The following is a 13163-nucleotide window of genomic DNA, read 5'->3' on the forward strand; positions in this document are numbered from 1 at the left end:
AGCTTTTCTGAGTCTCTTTGTAGAATCACAGCACAAAAACTTTGAGTCAAGAACTTAAGAGTTACAATTCCATCTTTTCAACAACTTATTATATAAATATGGTAATTCACTTTTTTATGGCTCCATTTCTCATTTTAGAAGTGATACCTATCACTTGCCTTCATTCCTATTGACATTGTAAAGAATTAAATTTAGTGACCACAAAGCACTTCCCAAACTTAAAGTTAACAGATGTTCTTTAAAGTAAAAAAGTCTTTTGAAAATAAAGTTTATACTGCCTATTTGTATTTGGTAGAAATGTTCATTTAGTTATGATGTATTTTAAAGAAAATGAAATATTTTACAAGCAGAAAAATAAACATCATCACCAATGAAATAGTTAAAAGCTTCCTGCTTGAGTTTTCATTTTTTTCCTGTTGTACAGTACAGACTGTATGCAGTAGTCCATATTTTCATTTAGTGATGTTCATAACGTTGACACATAAATGAAAGGAGTTAGAACCCATATCTTGTGTGTATTTGACAAGCTCTAACAGAATTGTTTGCAAAATTTTATTGCAATTCCTGCTTTCATTTATCTTTGTTAGCACAAGCTTCAGAAATCAGTGGTATGGAATTCTTGTATAATTTAACTCTAAGAGAATTAAGTGTGCAGGTGTTCAGAGAATAGCCTATTTTTCTAAGTAAATAAAATCTTTTGGAAGAAAATACATTATTTGTATTACCTTATGAAAGAATATTTAATTGGTTTGATTCATTTCTAAAAGAACAAGCAAAAAATGTATTGCAAGGAAGGGACTGAGAAACCCAGAAACAAAAATGCAATTAGTTGCCAGTAATCTCGAGAACTTAAATTCGTAAGCAAGATAAAATTACTTGAATAGCTACACCAAGAAGTTTTAGAGTTGCAGTTCTTAAGTTTGCTATATTAAACAAGGGTGTGTGCACACTTAAGCTATATGTACCATAATGAATCCATAATGCAAATATTCATCATTTAGAGTGGCAGGAAGCTTGGAAAAAACAGTCCTTGTGAAGACTTCCTGTGTTTCTTTTTACTCCTCACCCCCTGGGCTGGGCCTCATGTAAACTTTCCGAGACAAATAAGTTTCAAGTGCATTTTGAAAGGTCTATACAGAAAGAAATTTAGTACTTTCCATTTTAATGGCTTGCAGTCCTGATGGAAGTTCTTTCTTTTAGCCAACCTAAATCACTTTATACAACATTTCAAGCTCACTTATTCTTGTTCTGCCCTCTGTGGCATCAGAGTACGATCAGCACCTTCTATGTAATAATCCTTCATGTAATTGAAAACCAACTTGTTTCCCCAGCCTATTTTCCAACTTAAATAATATTAGTTCCCTTAACCTTTCCTCTGAGATTCTATTTTCCAAGCTATTAATCATGTTTATTGCTTGTCCTTAAACCTTCTTCAAGTTTTCCAAGGTCTTTTTAACTTAGTGAGTGCAGGCCTGTACAGAGCCCTGTGATTATGCTAGGAGAATTACTTTTCACTGTTGTACGCATTGTTCTTCTGCTTCTGTGTCCTGGGAGTTCGAATTGCTAATTCACCTTTGAAATGTGACTCTTAGACTGTTGTAGTTATTGTTGCCTTACTCCCACCAAATCCAGCCTCTCACATGTAATGATCCAAGAGTTTGATTCTAAGTACACTACCGCCTCTGTGTTTGTTTAATCTTGAATCTTCCTAGTGGCAAAAATATTTTTATTTTATGTTTTTCGTTCACATAGGGTCACCCTGCCCACCTCAGCTAACTTAGTATCTGTATTTTATTCAAATTATAACATGTATTTGAGAGTTAAAACTACACATGTAATTTTATATCAAAAAAGGCATGTGTCACATTAAAAATATTTCTTAATTTGGAAACTTTCTGTTTCATGTGTCATTCAGATTTTATGTGTGACTCATTCTGAAATCAAATAAAAGTTAAAACACTGGCATGTTATTTCTTACATAGCTGTACTCGCCCAAACATTGGTGGTGAAAGTCACTCAATTGTGTCCAACTCTTTGCAACCCCATGGACTATACAGTCCATGGAATTCTCCAGGCCAGAATACTGGAGTGGGTACTCTTTCCCTTCTCCAGGGGATCTTCCCAACCCAGAGATCAAACCCAGGTCTCCCACATTGTAGGCAGATTCTTTACCAACTGAGCTATCAGGGAAGCCCAAACATTATTTACTTCAAATTTCATCATTGTCACTTTCTACAAAATTATTTTTTACAAATGTCTTAGTTGTATTTCAGACTTTTCTCCATTCCTGCACTGGAGCATATTTAACTCCCATTCATACTTAGAGTACTTAGCACACTGATTCCAGTCTTTCTTTATTTCTTCTTTTTAATTTTTCTACACAAGAGTAATAGGAGACATATTTTTTTTCATTTCCATCTCATATGATTTCTTTTATGGATTCTGTGGGTATTTTTTTTTTTTACCATGCCTGACTTTCCACTTTTCAGTTAATTTCATATGCTGTAATAAAATGTACATGCATTGAACCAATAATTATTTTAAAAGTTAAATAGACCATCCTTGCATTTTTACAAGCACATCTCCATAATGAAATGTATCATTTAAAAGTGATTTGTATGTTGTTAAATTTTTCTACCTAATTTTCTACCTAAAACTACCTAATTCTGGTACAGGTTTAAAACCCATTTGCTTGGAGGAAAGAAAATTTATCACTTTGTAAAAACAGCAGTATTAAAATGATGAAGTATGATTTCTTTCTTGTCATGAACAAAAATCTATTTGAGATTCTGTTTCCTTAAGCTAAGTTCCTGTTTTCCTGAAGAAAAAGAGATTAATTAAAGGCTTTATTGTTTATTGTTAATTATTATTATTATTACATTTCTACTTATAAACAACAGTAAAAACATTTTGGAATTTATGTAAAGTTAAGACTTCTGTGAATCTCTTTCCAATTTTGCTGAATCTTACAATTCTCGCTTTGTGCTTAGATAATTGACCCCATCTTAAGTGCATGTTGTTTATGGTGTCTCATCTTAACTTCATTTCCAAGACTCCAAAAGGTTTTGAATCCTTAAGACCTAAACATCAATATTAATGGATGAAACTGAATTCTAGGTGCCATGATTCACATGTTTATTCGTTACAATAATTGTTGCTATCAAACCCTTAAGTATTATGTTTAAATAGATTACCTCGTGTGCACTCACAAAAGTCACAATTAGTTACTGCTCTCATTATCTCTTTTAATGAGACATGAAGTGGTCCCATTTCTTGATTGTTTATAAAGGTGACAAGTGGTAAAGCAGGAATTTCATCTCAGGTTCTGAAAACACCAGAGCCCATGTGCTTATAACTAAATCACCCAGAAGGGCACAGTCGATGTTTAAGATGTCATTTGCTCTCAGGAGGCCTGCCTAACTGATCCACAATCAGCCATTCAGTACATTGCTTGCTAATTCTCTTTGGGGAGAAAATAAATCAAAGTTTTCATCACTGTTTTTCTGCTACAGTTATTTGTCAGTTGTTGAAACAATTTATTGTATCATTAGTTTACAAAATATGGCCACATTTAGGGTTTACATTTATGTTTAATCAGTCCCATAATAATGATGCATTAGAAAGGTTTGACCTTGATTTAAAAGTAAGACTAATTGACACATTGTGTTTCTAAACTAGTATCCTTTTGCAAAATAATATTGTAAAATGTGCAGTTTTTAAAATAAATGACCATGATATGTTATGATTTTAGATATTTATCAGAAACTTTAAAATGAAATCTCTTATGCTGAATATTCTTAATAAACCATTTTATAATTAAGAACTCCTGAGAATATTCTTTTTTTTTTTTTAAAGTTGAGTGATCCTTTCCACAGGTTTTTTTTTTTTTTTTTTTTTGAGATCCCAGGACTGCTTCTTTTATTTATTTTTTTAAATTTTATTTTATTTTTAAACTTTACAATATTGTATTAGATTTGCCAAATATCGAAATGAATCCGCCACAGGTATACCTGTGTTCCCCATCCTGAACCCTCCTCCCTCCTTCCTCCCCATACCCTCCTTCTGGGTCATCCCAGTGCACCAGCCCCAAGCATCCAGTATCGTGCATCGAACCTGGACTGGCGACTCGTTTCATACATGATATTATACATGTTTCAATGCCATTCTCCCGAATCTCCCCACCCTCTCCCTCTCCCACAGAGTCCATAAGACTGATCTATACATCAGTGTCTCTTTTGCTGTCTCGTACACAGGATTATTGTTACCATCTTTCTAAATTCCACATATATGCATTAGTATACTGTATTGGTGTTTTTCTTTCTGGCTTACTTCAGTCTGTATAATAAGTTCCAGTTTCATCCATCTCATTAGAACTGATTCAAATGTATTCTTTTTAATGGCACATAGGCAAAACACTCTCCGACATACATCACAGCAGGATCCTCTATGACCCACCTCCCAGAATATTGGAAATAAAAGCAAAAATAAAGAAATGGGACCTAATTAAACTTAAAAGCTTCTGCACAACAAAGGAAACTATTAGCAAGGTGAAAAGACAGCCTTCAGAATGGGAGAAAATAATAGCAAATGAAGCAACTGACAAACAACTAATCTCAAAAATATACAAGCAACTCCTACAGCTCAACTCCAGAAAAATAAATGACCCAATCAAAAAATGGGCCAAAGAACTAAACAGACATTTCTCCAAAGAAGACATATAGATGGCTAACAAACACATGAAAAGATGCTCAACATCACTCATTATCAGAGAAATGCAAATCAAAACCACTGTGAGGTACCATTTCACGCCAGTCAGAATGGCTGCGATCCAAAAGCCTACAAGCAATAAATGCTGGAGAGGGTGTGGAGAAAAGGGAACTCTCTTATACTGTTGGTGGGAATGCAAACTAGTACAGCCACTATGGAGAACAGTGTGGAGATTCCTTAAAAAACTGGAAATAGAACTGCCTTATGATCCAGCAATCCCACTGCTGGGCATACACACCGAGGAAACCAGAAGGGAAAGAGACACATGTACCCCAATGTTCATCGCAGCACTGTTTATAATAGCCAGGACATGGAAGCAACCTAGATGCCCATCAGCAGATGAATGGATAAGAAAGCTGTGGTACATATACACAATGGAGTATTACTCCTGAGAATATTCTAATACTATATTAGAGTCACCAAACTTTCAACCTTTATTTGTTTAAAGTTTGTATTCCTCCACTTTCCATTCCAGATCTAAGACCAGACTAAAGCAGTCTTGGCACTGGAATTTATGTTTTCACTCTTCACGTCCAGATAATGTATATGGGGGAAAGCATGACCTTTCCATCAGTATTTCAATTGAGACTTAGCGTATGGATTGACATGCATTGGCAAACCTATTGGGAAGCAAACAGAGGTAAATGGTGTAATCACAGCAGCAGCTAGGTTTGCGGTGTGCCAATAGTTAATTTATACCATCCTAGGCAGCTGGGGCAGATGATAGTGATCTAAATGAGGTTGGTGGAAAGACGTTTATTACTTTACAATAGTTCTGGCAACTAGACCTATGTTCCTGCCATTCTAGTCCCGGTTCCCACTTTGTTTTCTGTGGTTTTCCAGCAGGTTTTTAAAAGTTTTATATCACCCCCAACAGCTTTACTACCTACCACCTCTCTCTCTAGACCAGATGAAGAAGTAAGGCACACAACTGTAGTACTTCATTTTGCAGTATACATTAGAAGCATAACTATAATTTAAACATCCTGCCAGTAGTTCTTTTATTAACAAAGTGACCCCAGCCATAACTGCAAACTCTACTCCATTTTGTAATAAAAGGGATGCATTATCTTTTCCTCAAACACTAAATCAACAAAATTGATGGAGTGCCTACCATATATAAGACATTTTTATAATAACTATTTAGAAGTAGTTTTCCTGTCTTTAAGGAGCTTAAAGACATTTGGGGAAGCAGGCTATAAACTATAAAATAAAACCAACAATAGAGTCTAGCAATTGACTAGTGCCAAATTAATGGTATAGAGATCAAGGGCTGGAAGATTTTCAAGGTGAGGGAAAATATATAGAAAATTCACATAAATGAACACCATGGACTTTGTAAGGCACAAAGATAGTTAGAATTTAGATAAAATAAAAGAGATATAAACATAGTGAAGAATTGGCATTTATTTCAGCTTATCTCTAGCAAATGGCCTGAGGACAGTGGGAGCTAATATGGAGAAAATAATAAAGTAGTTGTGATGACAGGGTAGCAAAAATTATAATAGCAATAATAATGATGGGAGGAGGAAATGGTAACTCCACTCCAGTATTTCTGCCTGGAAAACCCCATGGAGAGAGGAGCCTGGCAGGCTACAGTTCATAGGGTTGCAAAGAGTTGAAAGTGACTGAACACATGTGTACACACCATAAAATAAGTACTATATGATGTCTTTGTGCTAAATACCATCTACGTTAATTCTTAGGACAAAACTATAAAGCAGGTAGTATGATTTTCTAGGTCTTACATATAAGGAGATGGAGGCTTAGAAAAAGTAAATACTTGTGTAAGAACATTATTTCCTTAGTGGTGAAGCCAGGGCTTAAATGCACATCTCTTTGATGGTAAAGCCTTTTCATTCAATAGGGGTTCCCTGCACCATCAGAGCCCCAGCTTAAGGCACAGGGCTTGAGGAAATACCTAGGACAAAGAATATTCTTTAAGAGGGTTAGTTTGTTAGTTTGTTATAGCTATCACATAGATAGTTATAGCTTAGATATATATTAGAGTGGGAAGAGACAAAATGTCATTCAATCATTTCATTTGTAGTAGCTCTAACTCTTATCTCCTCTTCTCCCACTCTCCCCTGAGACCTCCCGTTCCTCCGCAAACATGGCAGGCAATTAGGGTCACTCTAGTGGTTATTCACTCTGCCTGAGATGCGCTCAATCTCTTCCTGGTTGTACATGTGGTTTTCTCTCCATCTCTTAGCATACTTTACTCAAATGTCACTTTGCATCACAGTCTCTCTTGATTCTTCCTGTTTTTCCACAGCCCTTTTAACTTTTTAATATGTTCTATACTTTAGTTACTGTGTTTATTCCTCATTGTCCCTCACCTCTTTATAAAATATAAACTCACAAGGGCAACAGATATTTTCTGTATTATTCAATCATGTACCCAAGAACCTAGAAGTTAAAAAACATATAGTTGCTCATAAATATTTTTGAGTGAATGACTATATTACTAACACTTTATTATGCAAATAACTAATACTAATTCTAAAAAAAAAAGGAAAACATACAAAGCATAATAAAAACATTAAAAATAATCATAATCTCACCAATGATAAATATTAACATTATTATTATACCTTTATGCACTAATATATTTTTATTACTAAAAATCAGTTCTAATCCTCTGCCTTTTCAAAACTATTAGGCACTAAAAATAGCTTGCTGTTATCAAAATTATTTTTGAGGATTTTTCACTTGAAAGAAATGTTTATTAATGTGCATTTTAGTTATTCAAAGGTCAACACGACTTTTGTTTTTCATAACTTCAATGTACCTTACAATTTTATGTCTTTGATTTTTGAATGCAAAATACAATTAGAGGTATGATGATCAGTAAGATTCTTGCATTTAAGATGAAAGCAATGTTTAATAATATTATTCAAAGGTTTATAATCCCAAATGTTATTTCAAAGTAAAAGCTTTCAGTGAGATGAGGCAGGGAAGATAAATGTAGAAATGATACTGTTGCAAAAATCTCTAAATGTCCAGATTAGTAAACTATTCAAATGAAAATTTTCAGTGCTTCCATAGCAATATTAATTTACTTTTAATATAGCATTCATCATCTTGAGCAGCATTTGTCATACAAATCTTTTATATTATTTCTACCTAAATCACTTTCTATATTGAAGGGAGTGATATATCTAAAACTATATATGTGACTGACATATATATATATATGTGTGTGTGTTTACAATGTAATCTAAAAGCCTAAATAGTAATAAAACATTAAATTTAATTTTATGGAAAAAAACTAAAAGACTACAAACATCACTGCTGTGATTAAAGTGTGCAGGGTACTTCCACAGAATTAAATGCTGAGAACATATTTAACATTTTGTGATGAGGTAAAGCCTTTCTGAGCAGGTGAAACGCTAGCTGAGTTAAAGGATAAGAAGAAATCAGTCAAACAATCAGTCTATGGGAAGATACTTCTAAACCAACGGATGTTTAAGTTAAGAGCCTTGAGGGGGAAAATGAAGTCCACAAAATGTGACTAGAGCTCACTGAACAAAAGAGAATTGAGGCTGGTGAGATGAATGGATGCATGATCACAGAGATTCATAATCTCTGGTTACAAAATTGAATTTTATTCTCTGTGAAATTAGAACTGCTTGGATGATTTTAGTCTAAGGGGTTCCATTATCTAATCTAGATTTTCAAAATCTTAATCCAACTGCTGCCTGTTACCAGACTAGGGAGAGGAGCAGCTGGGGTTGGATATACAAGATTAGACACTGAACATTATAGTTAACAATACTGTATTATATGCTCAAAAGTTACTAAGAGAGATCTTAAATGGTAGCACCACAGGAAAAAGTATGGTGATTGTGTGAGGTGATGGACATGTTAATAAAACTTATTTTAATGATAGTTGTACAATATCAACGTGTATCAAATCATTCTCTCTCAGATACCTGAAATTTACACAGAGGATGTATCCATTAAACTGGAGCAAAAAAATTGGAAGCACAGAGACTGTGGGACTTGAATGAGTCAATAAGACATTCCAAGCAAGAGTTTTTAACTTTACCATATATTTAAATTATTTGGGAATCAATCAGTATATTTTTATGTTTATTAATGTAACATTTTGGGAAAATCACTAGACCATTCAGGTATGACCTAAATCAAATCCCTTACAATTATACAGTGAAAGTGACAAATAGATTCAGGGGATTAGATCTGATAGTCAGAGTGCCTGAAGAACTATGGAGGGAGGTTTGTGACATTGTACAGGAGGCAGAGATCAAGATCATCCCCAAGAAAAGAACTGCAAAAAGGCAAAATGGTTGTCTGAGGAGGCCTTACAAATAGCTATGAATAGAAGAGAAGCTAAAGGAAAAGGAGAAAAGGAATGATATACCCATTTGAATGCAGAGTTCCAAAGAATAGCCAGAGAGATAAGAAAGCCTTCCTCAGTGATCAGTGCAAAGAAATAGAGGAAAACAATAGAGTGGGAAAGACCAGAGATCTTTCCAAGAAAATTAGAGATACCAAAGGAAATTTTCATGCAAAGCTGGGCTCAATAAAGGACAAAAATGATATGGACCTAACAGAAGCAGAAGATATGAAGAAAAGGTGGAAACAATACACAGAAGAACTATACAAAAAAGATCTTTATGACCCAGTTAACCACGATGGTGTGATCACTCACCTAGAGCCAAACATCCTGGAATCCCAAGACAAGTGGGCCTTAGGAAACATCACTACAAACAAAGCTAGTGGAGGTGATGGAATTCCAGTTGAGCTATTTCAAATCCTAAATATGATGCTATGAAAGTGCTACACTCATATGCCAGCAAATTTGGAAAACTCAGCAGTGGACACAGGACTGGAAAAGGTGAGTTTTCAGTCTAATCCCACAGAAAAGCAATGCCAAAGAATGTTCAAACTACCGCACAATTGCACTCATCTCACACACTAGTAAAGTAATGCTCAAAATTGTCCAAGCCAGGCTTCAGCAACATGTGAACCATGAACTTCCAGATGTTCAAGCTGGTTTTAGAAAAGGCAGAGGAACCAGAGATCAAATTGCCAACATCCACTGAATCATCAAAAAAACAAGAGAGTTCCAGAAAAACATCTACTTTTGCTTTATTTACCACTCCAAAGCCTTTGATGTGTGGATCACAACAAACTGTGGAAAGTTCTTAAAGAAATGGGAATACCAGGCCACCTGACCTGCCTCTTGAGAAATCTGTATGCAGGTCAGGAAGCAACAGTTAGAACTGGACATGAAACAACAGACTGACTTCAAATTGGGAAAGGAGTATGTCAAGGCTGTATATTGTCACACTGCTTATTTAATTTATATGCAGAGTACATCATATGAAATGCCAGGCTGGATGAAGCACAAGCCAGAACCAAGATTGCTGGGAGAAATATCAATAACCTCAGATACACAGATGACACCACCCTTATGGCAGAAAGCGAAGAAGAACTAAAGAACCTCTTGATGAAAGTGAAAGAGGAGAGTGAAAAAGTCGATTTAAAACTCAACATTCAAAAAACTAAGATCATGGCATCTGGTCCCATCACTTCATGGCAAATAGATGGGGAAACAATGGAAACAGTGACTTTATTTTGGGGGGCTCCAAAATCATTGCAGATGGTGACTGCAGCCATGAAATTAAAAGATGCTTGCTCCTTGGAAGAAAAGTTATGACCAACCTAGACAGCATATTAAAAAGCAGAGACATTACTTTACCAATAAAAGTCTGTCTAGTCAAAGCTATGGTTTTTCCAGTAGTCAAGTATGAATATGAGAGTTGGACTATAAAGAAATCTGAATGCCAAAGACTTGATGCTCTTAAACTATGGTGTTGGAGAAGACTCTTAAGAGGCCTTTGGACTGCAAGAAGATCCAACCAATCCATCCTAAAGGAAATCAGTCCTGAATATTCTTTGGAAGGACTGATATTGAAGCTGAAACTCCAATACTTTGGCCACCTGATGCAAAGAACCGACTCATTGGAAAAGGCCCTGATCCTGGGAAAGATTGAAGGCAGGTGGAGAAGGGGATGACAGAGGCTGAGATGGTTAGATCACATCACCGATGCCATGGACATGAGTTTGAATAGGTTCTGGGAGTTGGTGATGAACTGGGAGGCCTGGCATGCTGCAGTCTGTGGGATTGCAGAGAGTCAGACATGACTGAGTGATTGAACTGAACTGAATTTAACATTATGGGAAAACATAATATTGGCAATCGCATATATCAATGAATACCTGCGGGGAGCGAGCTCCGCCCCTGGCAAAGGTCATGAGGAAGGAGGCTTGGCATATGCAAAGGCGGGGGATCAAGCCTCAGGAGTCTCCCTGGAAATTCTCGAGCAATCTACCCCCAAAACCAGAGTCTGCCTACTTTCTGCTTTGTGCTTTCACCTACACCTCTGACTTTACGGGGCGCTGTCCCCCACTACCTCTCTCTGAAAAAGAGTTAGCTTACAGCTCCAGTTAATAATTCCTGGGTGTGACAGTGTTTCAACCTACAAACTCCTTTGGAAATCCTCTAGCCTGCCTGAATAGGTTTTTCTGGCCACATGTGATTGCTCAGAGCCTCCCAACTGTGAGAGGCATGAGATGTTCTAAACTGTCTAAATACAGATTCCTTTGAGCAGTTAAAAGATTGATTAGAAATTGTATTGGTGAAGGGATTTTCACTTGTTGGGCCAATGTTTGCTGCTAAGTTCCCATATCCCTTACCTGCTGTGTCCCTGGCAGTGTATTGATTAATATAATTGGTGTAAGTAGTAGCTTTAATGTTTGTAACCTGGGACCCTTGAGTTAATTCTTTTTCTTGTTATAGCCCACCACACCTTTGCTCTGTAGGAATGCAACTTTATCTAATGCTTTTGGAGGGTGGCTCCTGACCAATCACCTTTAGAGAAAAATAAGTTTTCTGAAGAAAGGTCTTAAAATGTTAACAGGCCTCCGGGCCAGAAGATGATGCAAATCACCTAAGCTTTTGCATATGATAAGTTTGCAGGAAGAAAGCCTGGTTTGCTGCTTGACTCTACCCCCCTCCCCCATTATCCTCTATGCATAACTTAAGGTATAAAAACTACTTTGAAAATAAAGTGCGGGCCTTGTTCACCGAAACTTGGTCTCACCATGTCGTTCTTTCTCTCACCTTCTGGCTGAATTATTCAGCCTCTTTTCTCCACTGAATTTCCTCACTGAGCTATCCTTATTTCAGCCTCTTTTCTCCACTGAATTTCCTCACTGAGCTATCCTTATTTCAGCCTCTTTTCTCCACTGAATTTCCTCACTGAGCTATCCTTATTCTATTACTCTTTATATCCTTAATTAACATTTAATTAAGCAATTGTTTCCTGATCTTCTCCTACGCCCTCTCTCCTTCGAATACCCTGGATCAGCCGCCCTCTCTCCTTCGAATACCCTGGATCAGCCGGGGCTGGACCCCGGCAAATACCTATCTTTTTAAAATACTTTTAGATAAATTCTATATTTTGCAGATAATATCATACTTTTCTTGAAATGGCTTCCTTCTTTGTGAGTTAATTTTTCTTTCATTTGGAAAAATTGTATCTTCAAATCAGTTTTTCTGTAGGTGTATATGATTACAATGTTGAATCATTAAATCATTTAAACATATCTTCTATTTCTTTTGCATATAAAAATAAACTTAATTGGGTAAAGAATCATCAGCATGTGTCTTTTTCCACACACTTACTTGTCAAAGTTGACCTATTGGCTTCTGGTGTTGTTGAGTGTATATTGAAAACCATAAAATAATTCCAGTTATTTGTTGGTTTGTTTTTTGTGGGCAGCCTTTTTTTTTTTTTTTTTTGTTCCTAGACCTTTGTAGGTTTTCTTTTTCTTTTTCCTTGAAGTTAGTAACTTTATGAGGAAAAGTCTTACTATGGTTTTATATTTTAAAGTTTCACAAGTCAATGAGCTGTTCTTTTGGCAGGGTAGGAACAATCGGCTTTTCTAACATTTTTTTAAGCAAAAGAAGAGCTGTGCTCTAGTTCAAATTTGACTCTCCTAAGGAATGGTAGCTATATAAACAAATTTTCCAGTGTTTTGTAGGCATCCTGGACATTTTTACTAGGATCAAGTAACACTTTCAATTACACATTTTTCTAATTTCAAAATGTACATTTATAAATAAGTATAAAACTAAATCTCTTACAATGTTTCAAAAATAAATAATAGCAATCTTCTAATTATTCTAGTAGTAAATTATTTCAAATGGGTAAAGGAAATTCATAAAATGACAAAATGAAAAATTACTGTTTATCTGAGAAGATACAACTATTTTGTATATATGTCCAAAGGTTTTTTTTTTTTTGAGGAGAGATTTTATAATATCTTGTATTTTCCAAATATATGTTAATAAGTATGCATTT

This window comes from Bos javanicus, chromosome 21 (assembly GCF_032452875.1).
Source record: "Bos javanicus breed banteng chromosome 21, ARS-OSU_banteng_1.0, whole genome shotgun sequence".
Lineage (NCBI taxonomy): Eukaryota > Metazoa > Chordata > Mammalia > Artiodactyla > Bovidae > Bos > Bos javanicus.